Consider the following 19,606-nt stretch of genomic DNA (forward strand, 5'->3'; position numbering starts at 1 on the left):
GCTGGTGAAAGGGGAAGGTAACAAAAAGTAGATGCTATCAGTTTTACAAAAGGTGTTTTGTCTTGAGTTGTAACTGTTGGTTATTGCCTAAGCTAATCTTCCAAAAAAAATGTAATGATGTGCATAGCTATGTTAAGTCCTGCTAGCTCCTCCTCAAAATGTCCTTTCTAAACCAGTAAGGTCAGGCAGATCTTCCATTTAGCCCTAGTGGCTTCCTGACAGTATTAGTCAGTATATGAAGTCCCATGTTTCATTCTCATCATAGATTCCTATTTCCACTCTGCCAATGTTTTTTATTTTAATGTAATTCTTGTACTATTTCATTCACCGACTAATCTCTCTGGTAGCTGTAGGCTTTTTTGTAAACACCTCTGAAAATGTAAGGCCAGCTCACAGGGAAGGTGGGCCTTTTTGTGAGGCCCTTATTACTGTAGTGGAGTACCCTAGAGGACACATGGGCTACAACGTGGAGGTGATCTGAACGTGTCCTTTTTCCCTGTTATGCTCTTTGCAATTGATTTTAAATATTTAGACGATACTTAAAAGGAAATGCAATCTCTCTGACTAATTCCTCATCACTCACAGCACTAGGTCACAGAACATTTCCCTACCCCCATTATTTACCGTACAAAATGTTTGTTTTATTTTTTATGATTAAAAGGAAGAGTGGAGCAAAGGGTAAAACTCTCACAATCATTAGCCAGTTTGCTCAAAGGAAAAATAAATACAGCTTGTAGCATAAAAACACTCATTTCCTCTTCAGCCAAGCTTATTCCCTACATCTGGTCTTCCCAAACTTACATCACTGTCTGGTTTTTAAGTTACTGAAGTTTATATTTCCTGTCTTCTAAAATTGTTAATCCCATAAAATACAATAGCTTGTACTCTAGTGAGGCCTAAAACCCTGAATCATGTTTAGGGCCATACTGTGCAGAGGCAAACATAGAAATGTGCTCCTTCCCAAGGGATGCATGGTCTAAAAGTGTGACAAGGCAAAAAATGGATATGATAAGCAGATGGTCATGTATGTGTGAAAGAAGCAATCAGCAGAGAAACTGTATTTGATTCAGTAGTTGTGTTAGGCTAGGCCCAACTGGGGATCTGTGTTTGGGAAAACAGCTGGAGCCTCAAAATAGTTATAGCCAATTTTTAGGTAATAAAGAGGGACTGTATCTGAAATCTCATCTCTCTTGGGAGGTTAAAGTGTCTCTTTGCAATCTTGTGCAACTTTGCACTTTGGAGAACGGATTCTTGGGTTCCAACCCTTGGTCTGAAAAACCTTGGTTGTATCTAATGTCTTTTTAAAACACTTAACATAGAAGTAGCTCTAGAATCAGGGCCTGAGGTAGTGCTGCCACCGGGCTACAATTCACAGGATCCTTTGCTTACACTTTGCCTGGAACAGCTCCCTTCCCAGTGGCAGGCTTCAGCAGCCTTCTTCACAGCAAGCCATCAAGGACGTGACTGATAGCTGTGAGGCATAGCTTTGAGGCTGAGGGTCAAACTGAACCAGGGCTCCTAATTTATGAGGGCATTCTCTAACCCTTTCAATACTATGTAAAATAATCACCGCCTCCTCTGTGGTTTTGACTGGGAGCTGCTGGTGCTGCTGTGTTTTAGATTGAACATTGTGTTCTTAGTCTGTGTGAGATGTGGCTTTAATGCACCTGCCAGGCTTTGGAGACTCAGCAACACCATGTGGTTTCAGGCCAAAGGAGATCTGGTGTAGTCACACCTTAGGGCAAGGGGTTCATAAGCTCTCAGCAGAATTGGCTGGGTGTCCAGCTGAAGTGCCTTGTCCCTCCGGGCATAGAGGCGTGTGGATATTGATTATAAATCCTTGCTCTTAACTTGGACTCCCTGTTCTATTATATCTTTGGCTGGACAGCCTTTCCTGATTCCTAATACAAATAGGCTGCTTATTTTACAATTCCCAGATGAACTTGGCAGGAGATATTTTGCTGAGACCTGGCAAGATGGTGAGAGCTCTGGTATGTCCATCAAAAGAGCTTTAGTCAGCTAGACACCTGGGTGGAAATGCAGTGTCTGTGGACTTCCAGAGAGTGCTGTGGATTTCAGTTTTGGGCTTGGGCACTTAAAATTCACTGAAGTGTCACCAGGACACTAAAAGTAGGAGTTGGTACAAGAAATACTTTAAGATGCCCTATTTTCCTGACTCAAAAGGCTCTACCCTGACTGGATGTTATACATCTGTGGGACATACAGTAGATTGGCTTGGGCTTAGTGAAATGGAAGCTTGAACAGGGTCTGAGGACAGGTTGTCCATATGGATAACTTCTTATTCTGCTAGCTAGGCATTATACCACAGAGAATCAGGGTCCTACTGGCACAGCAGTGGTATGGGTAGAAACTGAGCATTGGCAGCTGATTTGTGACTTTCCTCCCTGAGGACAGTGGAGACTTCACGTGTGTCATATATATGATGCAGTAAATCTTTTCAAGAGAAAAACGTGACTCATTTGCCTCATTTGTCCAGTCTTGCAGGACAACTCAGATTCAGCTAGAGTAAGCGGCTTGTCATTTTTATGCCATAATCTTTGTGATAAAGAAATGATGTGGTGGGTTAGGTTTTTCTATTTATATATACATGTACCTCTCCTTAGGTATTTATAAATGTACCTCTTCTTAGGTGTCATACACATATATGTATAGATAAATAAAAAGGTCTTAAAACAGGGAATAGGTCTGTGGTAGTCCAAGCAGTTTTCTCTTCCTGTTTGTAAAACTGTCTCATTTGCTCCCCAGCTTTGGAAACATAACTACTGAAGTCCTGGTTATGGATTTCAAAGGGTCATTTCTCGTATGTCTCAGGGACTTCTCAAGGGAATAGTAGGAAGACATCACACAGAGAACTTGAGTCGATTGTATGAGGTTGCTGAAAGAAAAGTGCATGATGATTAATGTATGCCATAAATGTCCAAGTTCTATTTTTTAATGTTTATTTTGGAATATGAGGTAGCTTCTAAAGAAGTTGCAGTAAAAATAAAAGCTATAATTTGGAAATTCTGTTCCATGTTCACATCTTTTTAGTGTAGCTGTTAAAAGCTATTATTTGCTCCTAATAATTTCTGAAATATTTAAATACTCCAAAATACTCGTCTATTCCCTATCTTTTCATATAGTTCCTATTCTGTACTTTCACAAGAGGCTGCTTCCTGCTAGAAATATCTGTACTTTGAGGTGTTACCCAATGCCTGTCCTAGGTATTTCCGCTTGTCATGTTAGCTGGAGGATCAAACTTAAGTTTGAACTGCTCTATCCTGCTTTAGTGATATTCTGTGATTTCAATCCTGTTCAGTGGCCTGATCTGAGTGTCCTGAAGACCACAAGCCTTTTGCACTGAGTGCATCCATATTCTGTGTGCCTACTTGAGAAACAATCATACACTGAAAATTGTGGAGATGTTTCAGTTTACTTAAAAAAAATCTGGATGCGTCCCTCCATTGACTGATTTCTGACTAGTTGCCTATTTCACTGGAAACACTGAGGTTTTTATATGTATGTTGTTGTTCTTTACACTTTCTTTTTTTCCTAATGGCTGAACCATTTCTCCTGGCATAAAAACTACATACAGTTCAAAATCTGGTGATTTTTTTGTTTCCCCCAGTAGGTCTCTCAGACCTATCTTTAAAATATTAAGGAAATGAAAACAACTAAAGGTCTTGAGATAGCTTTCTTATGAATGCTTCTAGTTCTGTCTAGAGGGCTAGCTGAAGAAGTGAGATTTCAACCTTTGGATGAAAGATGAGGTAATGAAGGGTGACTTAACTTTACAGGAGTCAATAAATTTAGATGTCAAAGAGGAGAGAGGGGACAGAAGCATGCTGCTTGATCCATCAGTATATTAAAGACTGGTAAATTTTGAGGACTGAGAAAATTCAACAGTTGCTGAGAGGTCAAAGCTGTCTGTAAAGATAGCAATAGTTGAAAGATGTTGCTGTCCCTGGTGAAAGATCAGAATGAAATTTTAGCTGAATTTGAGGAAGGGCAGATGCTGAGGTCAGCAAGGTACATTTGAAGAAAACAACAGTATGACAGGGTCTGCAGATGCATCCAGCCCTTGACAGATTTACCTTTGGCTATGTCCAAAGGTACCACGTGTGAGATGCTGCTGAGCAAACTGATGCATTAGTGTGCCTAATGAGGCATAGCTGGGGGATCTCAATACCTATGTGTGACTTAAACATGAAGTAGCACTAAACTCAGGTACTGAGCTGACAATTGGTTTATTGCTGTCACTCAGGTCACTGGTTTGAAGTGGTATGGTGGTCCCTAAGTTCCTGTAGCAATGTAGGATCCACATGGCAATGTAAATACAAAGCAAAAATTCTCTCCTGGCCATGATGTGGCCTTAGTTTCCTGCACCCTTACCAGAGGCGACTGAGAGAATACAAATAAGGACAGAATCTGGCTTTCAGAATATTTATTACTCTGGGGCTGAATGAGCCAGAAACTGCACAGTTTGATTTTCTTTGCAGTACTGACAGGAAAGCAAACAAATCCTTTAACTTGAATTTTGTATGTCAGCACAACTGGCTGTGGAGCTACTTGTTTTCTGTCTTCTGGCTCAGAAGTCAGTTTTCCTTAGACTTCCATTTGTAGAATCAGCTGAAGACTATAAGCCTGCTTAAATATGGAAGTATTTTCTAGATGTGGATTGTTTCTCAACTGAATATATACTTTTATATATTTATATAACATGAATATATATAAAGGCTATTTTTGTAGTCTCCTGGAATAATTTCATTTTTATTGTATCAGTTTTATGGATGCTGAAATCAATGAGAAATTCTGCTTGGGACATTAGGAAAATGGAAAATATCAGACAGTGAGCATGAAGGCTGCAGTCTACTGCCACAGGATTTAGTCTGTGAGAAAAACTTGGCAAGCCAGACTGGTTCCCAGCTATGTTATGTGGTTATGCCATGTACACTATCACATAGCTGCCACTAGCTTGCAGCATAGCAGCATACTGTACACTGCTATGAAATCAAGCTCTTTGTTGATCCTTCATCTGCTGGAAGCTGTTGCCTCTTGTATTTGCCTGTGAGTTCTGTGCAGCAGTGAAAACCCAGAAACAATTTATGGCCTTCTTGGGGGCTATAGATAGCAGAACCTTTAAAAAATGCTGTTGAAAGACTTTGAATCTTTAGGTGATCTGAGAGGCACTTTGTGAGTAGAGGAAGATGGGGAAGGAGATAAGGTGAAGACCTCATATGTTTTAGATGTTGTAAAATTCTTGTAAGTTAAAATGAGAAAATAATAAAACTTATGAAAACAACAGTTAAGTGTAAGTGCACTAAATGGTACAAATTAACTCATGTGATTTTGGCATTCTAGCTTATTAAAACTTCTTTTTTGTTTGCACATCAGTTTTGTGGATAAGCTCAGTGCTTCTTTGTTTCTCCCCCCTCCCCCTCAAGCCCCCACATTGAGTTTTTGGAAATGGGCATGAAGAGACACTGCTGGAGTTCAGCAGGCCTTTATCCTTTAAGTGTATGCCATACATTTTTACTTAAGGGAGAAATATTTTGAAAGTAGGCTTGAATGTCTGTGGGGATTGCTTCAAATAGGTATTGGAGTTTCTTGGGTATATGCCTTTAGGCAGGATTGAGGCCAGGTAGGATATGTGATCTCAGCTGTGGTATTCAATTGTAGCTTTGTGTCCCCAAAAATCCTCTTGCCCTGAATATTTCAGATGCTTCTGATTTGTTTATATCATCCGAAATATTGCTAGTGGCAGGTATTGTGGTGGTGGTGGTGTACTGCTCAGAACATCAGCCTCTCTTAATACAAAGAAAATTGGATAAAGCCGTGAGCAGTTAGTATGAGTCAGTGATTCTCTTCTGTAAAAAAACAAACAACAAATGGATCAAGGAGCTTTCTTAAAATTGTCAGGATATTGCGTTTGACCATTTGATGGAATAACCTGTAGCTTTTTTTAAGGGAACCGTTAGAAGTCAGCGTGCTCTCCCTCTCCAGCCAAATCAATCCTTGTTTTCCAGTTTGTTCTCCTTCCTCAGATTCTCCTCTTTCTTTCCCCCCTTGCCTTAGCTTGTTCTTCCCATACCATTTGCCTGCATTTCCACATTTTCTCCTGCCATTTTTCACCTGTGTTAACTGACTTAGAATGAGTCAACTTAGTATTCTTGTATTTATTCTTTATAGTATCTTTTTCTAAACTTTGGAGTGGAAACTGGCAAGCTTTTATTTGTTACATCAGAAATATTAGGGGTTGGAAGGAAACACAGTTCAGAACCTGTTCTGTTACCAGTGCTTGTAGTGTCAGAGCATCATCATTAGAAAATATGGTGGAGTACTGCAGAGAGAAAAATAATCCAGTGATGTTCTCTGTTGTGGAGTGCTGAAGTTACAATAGTGAATGGCCAGTAAGTTTTAGATTTACATAACAAGAATAAAAAAAATAATCCTACCTTTCAGATTGTACTCCATTGACTGCTTGAAAGGTTTGGTTTAAATACCTTGATCCTGCAACAGTAAAACAACACTTCGCAAGTGATTTCTTCACGTGCCTACACAAGTAAGAAGGATACTCTGAGGTGTAGGCTGTCTACTGCAAACAATGTGGAAACATAACAACCTCCTCTTCGTGCCATTGTGAATTTTTAATTTAGACAATGATCAAACAAATCACTTTAGTATGCTCATCCCCTTGAGCTGAACTGGAATGCTAACCTGCTTAAAGTGAGCATGAGCTTGCCTGTTACAGTGGATTAGGACTCATGTGAAGTGTTTATGCTTTAAACAGCAACAATAAAATAGAAAACTTTCAAATATGCACTATTATGGGATTTCTTTTTTTCTTTGCTGGGAGCCAGGATATTTATAGTATCAGCTAAAACTTTACCTTTACTGTATGCTTGTCAGAACTTTCTCCTTCAGATTTTCACAAACTTTTGAAACTTAAGAAATGCCTCTGGAATTCCAGTAATATTCTAGGTATTGGTAAAGCTATTGTTCTGTCAGATATGTATGCTCCAGGCTAAATGGAAAATTCAGCAAAATGTTTTCATTAAGAATTTAGAGAGAGACAGATAAATTAATAAGATGATAGAATTAGAATGAAACAATGCAGATCCCTTTTTTCCTTTAAAAATATTAATATTTTCTGTATTTCTTGTAGTGAGTGGAATGTGGGCATATGCCCATGTGGATCTGTGTGTGCACACAAACCTGTAATGAATATTAATCACCAAGTTGAGCTCATTTCTTTGAAACAGGCAATGTATTTTGCTGTGGATTTTAGAATTTGGGCCATGTGTGTTCCTTCATTCTTGGCATCTCTCAGCTTGAGTGACAATAACTTGAAAAATCTTAGTGCAGCTTACATTACAAGCCACAAATCCAGATAGAGTTGTGCTTGCACCATTCTTGAAACCTGCAAGGCTTTTCTTCTAAGAGAGTGAGGTTTTTACTGGCCTTGATATCCCTTTCAGCAGAACTCTCCTAGGATCTAAGCCAAGGCAGTTCATTCCTCAATTCAGCATCCATAGGTAATGGGGCTGGGGAGGGACAGTACAAGGCAATTTCACGGTTATTGCTGTTGCTGCTGGTTTTGCTACGCTCTTTTTGCATACATATTCCTTGCATTTATATTTTTCAGAACTCTGAAAAGTTCTCATAAAATTTTACTGCTAGCTTTCAGGTTTGAAAGTACCCTTGGCTCTATCAGTATTTTCATGGTTGCTGTTGACCTGCAAAGTCAAGAAGACAACAATGCATAGTGTTTGACCCATAGGTGATATTTAGAAGATTTTTCTATTAAAAGCCTGAAATATGACTGAAAACTAAATGCAACCTGAGGTGGCTCAGATATCTGATGTGACTCATTGCTAAGGAGAACCTGGGAACCCTTGATTCATTGTGTTGCTCTGTTGCCCTACAGCAAGTCACTTAACTTGTCTTGTATGCTACCATTTCATATCCTTCTCAGAGCTTAATGTTTGTACAGCACTTTTGAGATTTATAGCCCTATTTAATCTTATTATACTGTTGCAAAGGGTTGAGAGTGTTTCTGTGTATCTGCTAAAGGTGCTGTCAGTACTTTAGGTGGAGTAAATAACAAAGCTTATGAAGAATGAGTCATTGTGTGTTCCTGTTTTTATGCAACCTTTTACTGGGGTCGTCCTGTGTCTCTTTTTACCTTAATTTTATTCTTATTTGCTATAGCTGTCATTATTAATTACCAAGTAGATTCTTCTGTTTAATTTTTGTTCCAATCTCTAATTAATCTTACTTATAGCATAATTCTGTCTTGATGTCCTTACTTGTTTTGTGCAAGTCATGGCCTAAACATTTTTGCATGCAATGAAAGTAAAATGAAAAATAAAATCCGTGGCCTTTTGCCTCGTGTTGAAAGGATGCAGATTTTATTTAACAAATGCAAAAGATGTAGCCTGCTTAACTAAACCTTACAGTGCATCCTTTCTTCTGTGAATTGCATTTGTCTGTTTTACCAGTTTTGAAGTAGTAGGTTAGCTATAGGGTTTTCTTTTAATTTATAATTGGGTTTTGTTTGTTTATTTTAAATCTTCCAGGAAATATGTTTCTATAACTCCTGGCAATTTAAAATGAAAATGCTAAAAAGGAGAGCTCATGGGAGTCACAGCTGTTGGCAGATTGTAAACTTACCCATTATATCATGTTAAGTGATAACTGATTTCACTGTGAACTCCTGTCTGATGCATGTGACTGGCTTTTGACGCAAAAGTAGAGTGTGTTTTTTCTTTAAGAAAAAGCAATTAATTAGTGAAACTGTTTGCCTATAATGTTAACATTAGTGCCGAAAACCCAGTTGCAAATGCTGGCTATTTAATGGAAGAATATGTATAGAAGCTGGCTTTCAATTGAACCAATAATTCATTTTTTCTGTGTCAGGATCAGGCATAAACCATTCTATATTTGTACTTAAACTTGAGTTAAAAATACCCCCTTTTCATTGTATTTGGAGCTTTTTCCTCTTCTGCTTGGTGATAATTTGGAACATGGCTGTTAGTCCTGCAAAGTACACTCAGACACCTTAATTAAATACTCTTTTTACCATCATCTTTGCTTAGTAACATCCCTTTTGAGATATTCTGGGAAACTTAATACTTGTCTGGTGTGTAAAACAGTGTTTGTAATGAAGGAATGTTGCCACATCCTGCTTTCTTATGTTGTTTAGTACTTTTTATATTACTCTTTTTGAGAAAGAAACATGAAGCCTTAAACACCCAGTCATTCCAACTTATTACATGACACAACTACAAGTGACTTGAGACCTGATCTTTGGAATATGGCTTACCATGTTGGTGTAGATAGTTAAAGCAAGTGAATAGTATCTACATGGTTGTCATGGATCCAAGCAGCAAGTAGTTTTCACATTCCAAAATAACCTGGAATTTAAACAAAATCATTAGGCTCTCAGAAGCTCCTATTTGCATTTTCCATTTCATTTAGTTGCTGAAAAACATGCTATCTCAAAGTCATATAGTCAAAATCTAGGCGCAATACCCTAAGCCTGATTTGGCATAGACCATGGATTCACTTCAGACCCTGGTTGTGTTTTGTGCTGGACAAAATTAACCTTTTGGACACTGAGCAGTTATTTCTGTATTTACCTTTTAGTGCTGCTGTTGAATCCCTTTCTAGGTTTTTGGGTTTTTAACATTATATTTGTCCTCTGCTAGAAGAGTGCGTGGGGTGCTGCTTTCTCTATGCAGGCTTGACAGTTGTCGTTCCAATCCACCTATTGTCTTACTCCATTAGGATCTCCCACCCTGAACTTTTCAGGCACCATACACAGTTTCTCTGTTGTATGATGTGTGACGTAGACCAGCACTTTTCATTAGAAAGGAGCTTCCCTCACCCTAAGGATCAAAGAGAACTAACATACTAACATACATGTATTGTTTCACTCAAACAATACCGGGTTTAACTCTTTCTTTCCAGAATTCATAACTTGGTCCTCCAAGCTGATCTTCAGATCAGCAGGTTGTAGATATTACTTGTTTTCCTTCGTTGGTCAAAAGTATTAGAACTCCATGCTGTTCCTGACAGTTTCAGAAATTGTTCAGCTATCAACAGTGGTTTTAATTTATGCCTTGAGGTTTGCATTCCTCTCACAGTTTCCTTCCCTTCTCTAATACCCTTGGCCTTGCCACATGTGTGCTTTTGTGGTATTGTTCAAATATTTTCTCTGCTGCAAACTCTGTTGCCCAACAGCTTTTTTTGGGGTCTTTTTGATCAGTTCAACTCTTCATCTCAATTCAAATTTCAGTGGAATAAACCTCTGATTTCCATACATTCTTTGTGTTTCTGCCCATGTGTTTCACTGTAATTGTTTACATATGGTTGTATTAATGTGCTCTTTGTGCAAGGCAAGCTGAGATATGTTTTGTATGAGGGATACTGTATAAAATGTAGACCCACTGCTTGTTGATGGTAAAACTGTGGTTGACCTTGCTAGGAGTGGAATCAAAGCCTTTAAGACTCTGTTGCAAGGTCATGAAAGGGACAATTTTTGTAAAATCAAAGCTGAATTTGAAAATCCTAAATCATTTCTGTGAATGCTTGGAGTGAAGAAATAATCTTTCAACTGTAAAATTGCACACTTCTCTCCTAGGCTCTATAGGGATGAGAAGAAGTAAAAATGTAGGTAACTATAGCTGCCTTGGTTTACTGGGGGAATTGAGGAGGAAGAGAAATAAATACTCAGTTTTATTCACGAAAAGTACCTAGGAAATATAATCGTGTTGAGGTTAGTTATTCTAGCAATCTTTCATGAATTCAGAAAGTTTTTTGAGACTTTTTATGTATTTATCAGCATGCTAGTTCTTGAATTCTGTCATTATGCTCCTTGTAAATATCAAACTTGGCAATAACAACATGAAGAACATAAGCAGTTAACTGAGACACCATGCACCAGTTAACATTTGAATGAACACCGTTTAACAGTTCTTCGAGATCTGACTAATCTCCCCCATTTGTGGAGAGCCCGCTCAGTAACTGAAGAGGCACAGGTTGTTTCCTGAGTGGTAAAAACAAGCTGACAAAAGGAGAGATCTTGATCCACAGCTGAAAATAGGCAGTAATTGTCTGGAAGAGCTCTGTAGTCTTGCCAGGTCCTGGGTGCATGGGCTGAACTTCCAGTTGCCACCTGTGTGAGTTGAGGTGTGCTCATTTTGCCATAAACTGAAAATGTCATAGACTGCTGGTGTGTTGGACTGTAAGAAGTGGTATATTCAAATATGTACAAGAGATTTCTGGAGAATTACCACCTTTCTGTTAGCTAAGGCAGCTTAGGATAGCGCTGTCCATTTAGTTGATCTTGCAGTCCATTATCATGTTCCCATTTATGTCTAGATACAGGTTCTTAACCATAGTCATCTTTTATTGAGGCCCCTTTGGCTCACTGGCAGAAAGAGATATTTTTATGTACTGTTTGTTCCACCACCACCACTTATTAGACCATGCTGGCTACTTCCTATTTTTTCCTGGCATTAGTGATCATGAGCTGTTTTAGATGGTAGTATCCTTGTTCCCAGCAGGCTTTCTGCTGCCTGGACTATGAATCACAACAAAATAAATTCGTCTTATGTTTTATGAAGTGTTGTACAGAATCGTAAAATAATCGGTTGAAAGGGGGCTCCAGAGTTCATCTGGCCCAAGCTTTCACTCCGTAGAGGTCAATATAGGTCTACAGCATGGTATGAAACCTAACACCCAGGTTTAGCTCACGTAACACCCAGGTTTAGCTCATTAACGCATGGAAAGCTTTGATCTTTATTGGCAGTGTCTGCAGCAGCAGCATACAGCTCTGCTGGACAGGTGATGCAGTGCCAATATACTGTGTCCATGTTTGTATGGTTCTTTATTAGTAAAATCTCCCCAAAGTCTAGGGTGAAAGTTCAGCAACCAAAATTTTCCACTTCTGTAACAGTTTCCTGTTCTTAGCTTGGGTGTTAAATGTGTTCTGATTGCTTACCTCCAGATTTCAGCCCAAAATGCTAGCAATCTGTCTCCTGTTTAAAGAACCTAGAAGAAAAGAACATACTGGAGGATTGCTCTATATTGCTATTTGCATATATCACTATGTGATATGGCAATACAGAGACATTTATATTCCCTCTAGAAGAAAGTATTTGTGGCAATTTCCCTCACTGTTTTTAAAAAGAGAATTTTTTGTTGCCGTAGATTGCACTGTTCCTCAGGTACTGCTTTCTCATTTTAAAGTTTTTGTTGTCAGGACAAGTAAAATAATGACTAGATAAGAAATGTCTTATGAGAGGGACCTTTTACAGTTTCATCCTGCAAGTTGCTTGGGCACAGAGATGTTCAGGTACCCAATTCCTGTAGATACTATTCAGCCAGTGCTAAGAAACCATGACAGTCTTACAGACTGTACTCTGCATGAGGCAGCTTCCTTTACTTTCTTTGTAGAGACTGAGGACGTGCAGCCTTTCATATGACCAGAATCTGAGAAATCAACCTACCCAGATGCTTAAAAATTAGGTAAGGGGAGGGAGTGAGCAAAACCAGCTCCTGGTTCCTGCAGCTGTCAGTGCCCATAAATCAGCTCTGTTTTTCCTTTTGAAGCAGGACAAGAGCATGAATTTAATTAAGGGGTTTGACTTGCTCTGGAAACACACAGTAGAGGAATTGCCCTACCCACACCTTTCGCAGATGCTGTAAACTTACAAATGTTATTGTGTATTTACTCATTAAAGCTTTCCAGCATCATTGTGCTAGATACAGTTGAATGCCTCAGGCAGGTGCCAAGCCAATGACTGCAACAAATCCTTGTTCTTTGGACACCCAGATCAGAGCCACAAAGGAGCAGCAGGTTAGCTCCTGTTTTCTTGGTTCCACCCGAGTTCTGCTCAACAAAGGCATTAAAAATGGCCACTACAGAAAACTCTAGGGAAAAACAAGAAGAGTGGGGTTTTTTGTCTGTTTTCTATGATCGGGAATTTAATTATAATACGAAAAAAAAATCAAGTAGATTTATCCTGCCACTCTGTTTAAAAAAAAAAAAAAAAAAGGAAAAAAGCTTATTCTTTTAAAACTGTCCCTGCAGTGGATCATCAGGAATATCTCTGCATTGTTTGATTTTTCTTGTATTTTTAATTCTACCTTATTATGTATAAAGAGAGACAGAAACTGTCAGGCTGCATCAGACCCCAGTTCAGTGCTGTAGTCAGCATCAGATACCTCCGAAGAAGTTGTGCAAACACCGCTCAGGGAGCTGGTATTATGCAACTTTTACATCACATCAAACATGGCTTAAGTCTCTGAGTTTGAAGACTTACATTCTCCTAAAACTTTGTACTTTTAAAAAACCTATATTTGATATTATCATGTTCACTTTTGTGATGCTGGATAGTGTTTGTTGTTTTCTTTGGAAACCTCATTATACTCTTTCCCTTGGTAACAAATTTATAGATAGCAATTGCCCAGACTGGTTATGCTGGAGGAATTATTTTGTTTGCTCCATTCTGAACTAGTCCCTTTTTTTGAGCTGATTGAATGTTCCCTGGTCTTTATATTATATAAAAAGATGGTTACATTTTCCCTTTAGTCTACTATGCAGTGTAGGATTTTGCTCTAGACAGGTAGAGGACTTTGAAAAATGTATACTGAGAAGTGTAGCTTTTTTTAGAAGAAAGAGTTATTCAGAGCATTATTTGGGCTCTTCTATATGGATGGGTCTTTTTGGTTAGTGTGGATATCTGAGATGTGGAGTTAATCTCTAAGTTAGTTGGAAAACAGTGGTGCTTTATTCAAATACTCAGGAATAAGCTTGAAAATACTGAAAAAAATGGTTGAATGTTGCTTTATATTCCCTGTGTTGCCTACAGGTGTGAGAGCATTCTGAAAACTTTAGGTGCAGAATGGCATCCACTCTCCTACGATTGCTTGAACCCTGTGATGATGTAATAACAGTATCAATTCTAGCTTTTTTTTTTGTTAGGTTTTTTTGTTTGTTGCTTAGAGTTTTTGGGCAGGACCTACCTGGGGATTCAAGGAGAATCACGCTTCTAAATTTCTAAACAACGTTACCAGACCTGTGGTGAGTACATTTATGAATATTTATCTGGAACTTAAGATTCAGAGTGAGTGTTAAGAGTGCAGGCCACTGCACATTTTAATCAGGCAAAATCCTCAGACCTTTCTTCCTTTCCCCATCCATGCTCATATCCTGACAAGATCCATGATCCTTGGTTTTTAAACGGTCATGCCAAAACAAGAACATTCATAAAAAATTTCAGTCAAAAAATTCTGCTTCTTTTCTAAGTTTAAATATTTAACACACTTATAGCTGTACTGGCCAGACACTGACATCAGTAATTCTGGGAAGTGTTCACAAAGAATGCCAGATACCGGGTGGCTGGTGCGCTAGGTCTTTGTGTTTGTTATAAGAGAACATTTTTTCATTTAACTGTAGAATAAATATTTTAGCTTTCTCATCTATATATAGCAGCTTTAATCAAAAGACTTTAGTAATTTCTTAAATTATTATTAAAGCTACACCTGGCAGCATTTTATCATGTAAAAAATCTTCATCAGCCTGATTTCATCATCACAACTTTGTGTAAAGGCTGTGTTGCATGCTCTGGGGTTTTACGTAGGGATAGCTGAAAAAGCAAATCATCATCCCCAGCTGTTGGCCTTATCTCATTACTGGATAAGGCGATTTTCAGTGTAGGGAAGGTGGAAGAGGCTGCATTTCTTCTACTCCTTTTTACCAGGGTTCACAGCGCATGTTAATGTGAACTGAAATTTATTGCGGTTTAGCCTTCATTGCTGCGTGTTCTACTATGTCTTCTCCATGGCAGTGGGCCTTCCTCCAATGGAAAGAAACTGGTGTGGTCCTTAAGCTTGGTAAAAGCTGGACTGTGAATCATTTGTACTTGAGTGTTAGACTCACCTCTGTGTTGTTTTATTGCTTGATTGCTGAAGCATCTGACAAATTAAAGGCAGGGCCTTATCTGCAAGTCATGCCAGCTTTTAGCTGTTTAACCTGTTTAACCTATCTATCTCTGCATTGGGTCCAGAGCTTCATGGGGATGCGTTGGGGGAAAGGCTTGTTTTCAGCCTTTTTGTGCTGCACTGGAAAACGCTGAGGCTCAGTGCCTGGTTGTGATGCCGTGGTGTCACCTAACAGTAAGAGGGGACTTACAGCTGGGCGGAGCCAAGGACGTGCTGTAGGCCTGACCTCACGCTGTTTCCCTGATGCTCTGCTCCCTGCAGACCCTCTCTGAAGACCTGCCATGGAGCTTTTCCTTGCTTGCACTTACCGGGGAGCTTGTGTTGTCTTTATTCTTACCAAAAAAATTACGTATTTACCAGTGGAGGGGAAGGGGACATGTGTGTACTGTGGATGTCTTTCTTCTCTTTCCACTACCTTTTTCATTAGAACTGTCTGATGTGGCATGCACTGCCTGATGCGAATGTATCCATGTGATTAGCCAGTCTTGCCAGCTTTTGTCTGGGTTGCAGCTACCTTGTTTAGGACCTGGCTCTGTAAGCGGTACTCCCAGACACCTAGTCGTCTCCCAGTCTCTGACTATTTTCATTCAGGCGCTGGTGACAAAGCAACATCTAATTTAGCTACAAAACTTATGAAGGTTTCTGAAGAGTGTGATGTACTGTCATAAGCTTATAAGCTCTTCTGTCAGCAAAGAGCCGTGGAGCTACCTGTAGAAATGGGATTTCCTTCCTTTCATGTCTTTGAGGATGTGGAAGTGGATGACATTAAATCATGGGCTACAATTTAGACAGTGAGAAGATTGCAGACCGATTCTGTAAGTAGAAAAATCTTTTGAGGAAACACATTATGTCTATAATCCTGTCAGAAGATTAGAGATTCACTCAAAAACTAACTTACCTAAATGGCTTATTAATAAAGATTGTGCTAATAGAGGTAAGAGATGTATTTTGCTGAAGGCTATGAAAATTGGGAAACCCAGGAATAGTATTTCTTTTCGAGTAGACATAGTAGCAAAATGTACTGAGCTATAATTAGTTGAACATGACTCTCCTATTGCAACATTTGAAATAATTGTCATTACGTAGATTTGTGGTTGAAAGAATCCCAATGTGCTTAGCATTCATTTATATATTTGGATAACATATGCAGCCTTTAAGGCCCCAACTTCGGAGTGGGACTTGTTCATTATAGTTCGTACTTGTGTGAATATTACACTGACACAATTAAAGAATGAACCAATGTGGAATAGAGGTACTTCAGGTGACATTTTGAATATTCAGTGCTAGCAAACACAGGCTTGGGAGCAGGTTTTCCCCATCACTTTTGTTATGTGCATATAGAGAGATATATATATATTCCTGCTTGCTGTGGTTAGTGTGTGGAAAGCCCTACACTATCCAAGTTAGTTTTTAATAGTGTACATTCCTCTAGTTAGAAAGATAAGTGAGTCGCAGTGGCTGCTGCTTCTTTCTTCTGCTTTTGGTAGGGTACATCCTCCTTTTGAAAATGAGTTTTTGTTGAGAGGGTGGAGCCAGGTTTCCTCTTGCTTAGGAAATAAGATACTGAGTGGAACAAATGGATGGACCCTTATTTTATAGTTGGCATACATTTATGTAGCTCATCTTACATCAGTAACCAATGTAACCAATATATGCTCAAAATAAGACATATTTTTTTCTGCAACTTGCACTCACAGTGTGAACACCCCTGTCGCATCTAGGGGATGGGGATTGCAGTCCAGGGGAGTTTAGCTGACAGCTTCCTGGCATCTGCATCTCTCCCGGAGCATCTAGTGCTGGAGAGCCAAGGCTGGAGCTGGTGTCAGTGAGGTGAGGTGTTAGTATGAGGCTTACTCAAGGCTTACTGCTTTTCCTGAAGTTGCTCAACTTGTGCGAGAGAGGTATAAAGCTGTCCCCAAAGGCCAGAAAGCCCCATTGCCAAAGTGGTCAACAGCTCTACCCTTTTCTCCTTCCGCTTTGTGTGCAGGCAGCATGCTGCATAAAACAGACCAAGACCAGACTGCAGTTAGGGTACATCCTCTGGGTGAGAAAAGTAAGCATTTTTTATAAACTTCAATGTGTACATAAGGGCCTAAAAGGCACATAAAATCCTGCTGAAGATAGCTTCTCCTGGTCCATTTGAAAGTTCTAGCTTTAATGCTAGCAATATTTTCATCCTCCAGTCAAATAAAAGCCCAGGAGGATGTATCAGCAGTGAGTCCTTTGAGCAAAGCAGGCAGTAGCAAAGGTGAACATTTTGAAAGTCATCTTGGCAAAGCAGGCAGTAATGAAGATTTTGAAAATGAAAACATTTCCCTAATGTGGTCTCTAACGTCCTTTCAAAGTGGGTAGCAAAGGTATTTTTCAGACAAGCTACTGCAATTCAATTAGACTGACCTAATTTTTATTTCTTCCTTTCTGCTACAGATTTCCACACTGATACAATTTAACTTTCTTAAGATCATGTTATGGCCTGGATGGGACTTGGTTTACAGCATCATTAATTGACAGAGTTTAGATATAGAAAATGTTTCCTGAATGGTTGCCTTCTGTGTATGCTCATCTGAGCTAAGAAAACTGAAAAAGGACTTTTTTGATTGGGGCAGATGAAACTTTTTAGAAGGAAAGTAAACGCTGTTGCAGCCCAGAGCAAATGCTACTGGATATGACTTATGCAATTTATATACATTTTTAATTAGAAGAAGTGGAGGTTATAGGCCCAGTCTTCTATATTTATCATTATCTTTGTGCTGACTGCTCACAGTGACATATTAAATGGCACAAAACTCTCACTAAACACCTATAAACTCAGTCGTGTGCATCACATCCCACAGTTAGCAGAATTGGTTATGCATTTAAAGCAGTTTTATCTAGAAATAGAAATTCTTACTGGGCATTTCTTCAGCAGCATCTGTTTTTCTTTATTTAACTTAATTAAAAGCTGCTTTAAAATGCATTGACGACATCAACATTTGGATAAGATTATGGAGTGATGGTTCTAGGTTCCGAGCCTTTGAAATAAATAAAAATTCTTTTTGAAGCATGAAATTACTTTTTCTTGCAACCTTTTCCTTAAAGTTGCTAATCCTATGAGACTGGCAGTCCAAGTGTCTACTTAAGACTGAAGCCTTGTTTGCCCACAGAAATGGCACTGTTGTGAAGCAAGAGTAAACTAATCAAAATTGACCAATTTTAAATCAGCGCATCATTCTTATGTACAAAATTGCTTCAGTATAACTACGCCAGTGCAACACCATGCTTTTTTTAGAGCTGTGCGTGTAGTACACATTGGCCTTTCTGTGAGCTGCTCTGAGCAATGGTTTTGCAGCTGAAGCAGTGCCACTGCAGCATTTAATACAGGCTCGATTCTCACATCTCCTGTGCCGAAGGACCCCTGCAGTGCACTGGTGTGAAAGTGGCTTCCTTGGGATCTGCTAGTGTTGGTATTTACTTGCAGTCTGCATATGCAGGATTGAAACCAAAGGGATAGTTTTAAATGGTGGGAATATCCTCACTGTTTGCAGTCTTTGATCACATCTGTAAAGAAGGTCTCAAATTCAGCTATTTATTTTTCTTTTGTAGGTTTAACTTAACTAACTGGTGTGATTTGTATGTATTCCTGGGGTTTTAAGCAGACAACACAAAGGTTATTGTCAATCAGTTTTCCTTTTGATTTTACACTAGCAAATGCAATGTATCACATCCTGAATGAGCTTTACTTAAATTTTGGAGTTGCTGAGCATGGTTAAATCTGTAGCAAAGACTTCCTTTTTCTGCAGTGTAATCAGATATGTCTGATATCAGTCCTTCAGTCATGTGATTTGATTCTCACAAAGGATGGCTCCCCAGCTTTGACAAAACCTAGGTTTTTTATGTTAAAATTGGTTAAAATTAAAATCTTGACCTCTGTTATTCATCCCAAAGCCAATATTGATGCACTGCTTTTCTTTTACCAGTCACCTTTAACTGAGGACCTAAGTAATCTATGGGAACTAAAAATGAGTATTATCCCCAATAATAAGGACTTTTTTCCCCCCTCAACTATTTAAGCTGTTTCTCAGGTCCTAGTGACAGGGTTATCTGTATGGCCTAGGGACACCGGAGCCCATAAGGGTCTATGCTGTCCCTTGCACTTCAGTGTTCCAGGCCTTTTGTTGTGGTGACTCACTATACACATTTCCCAACATTTTGACATCTAGAGACATTCACATTTATTGTATATTTTTTCAAATGGCATGTGGTAATAAGGATGAGTGGGGAATAGTAAGTCTGGTTTACAGAAGCCACAAAAAATGTAGCTTTGTTCCGGTTGAGAAAACACACTCTTTTTTTTTTTTTTTTTTTGTGGTTTCTTTTAAAAATTATCTGTGAAAAAAACATTTCCCCTTTAACTTTATAAGATGATCTTTGTGGTGGTCTTTCCCTATTTGAGAGAGCTTTGAGGTTCTTGTACCCCTCAAAAAAAAAATCAAGGCTTAGTTTTTGTGCTCCTTGTCAGGCTGCCAGTTTGATATCCAAAGAACCGAGCTTCTTTACGAGTTTGGATCACAGTCCTTGTAAGATGAGATGGTGAAGCGACAGGAAAGTGGTTGAG

General features: G+C 39.0%; 1 protein-coding gene across 2 annotated transcripts in view; it reads right to left on the reverse strand.

Annotated features, from left to right (window-relative positions):
• Window positions 1-19,606, reverse strand: part of C1H4orf19 (chromosome 1 C4orf19 homolog) — a 43,822-nt gene that overhangs the window by 12,019 nt on the left and 12,197 nt on the right. Inside the window, exons 2-4 of one of the 2 annotated variants that reach the window (XM_069792044.1) lie at window positions 12,008-12,057; window positions 9,326-9,416; window positions 6,456-6,510 (exon numbers count right to left, since the gene is read on the reverse strand). The gene's annotated coding sequence lies outside the window, so the exon portion shown is untranslated. The remainder of the gene's footprint in view (window positions 1-6,455; window positions 6,511-9,325; window positions 9,417-12,007; window positions 12,058-19,606) is intronic. The other variant, XM_069792033.1, reaches the window with a different exon arrangement.

Source organism: Haliaeetus albicilla, chromosome 1 (genome assembly GCF_947461875.1).
Source record: "Haliaeetus albicilla chromosome 1, bHalAlb1.1, whole genome shotgun sequence".
NCBI lineage: Eukaryota > Metazoa > Chordata > Aves > Accipitriformes > Accipitridae > Haliaeetus > Haliaeetus albicilla.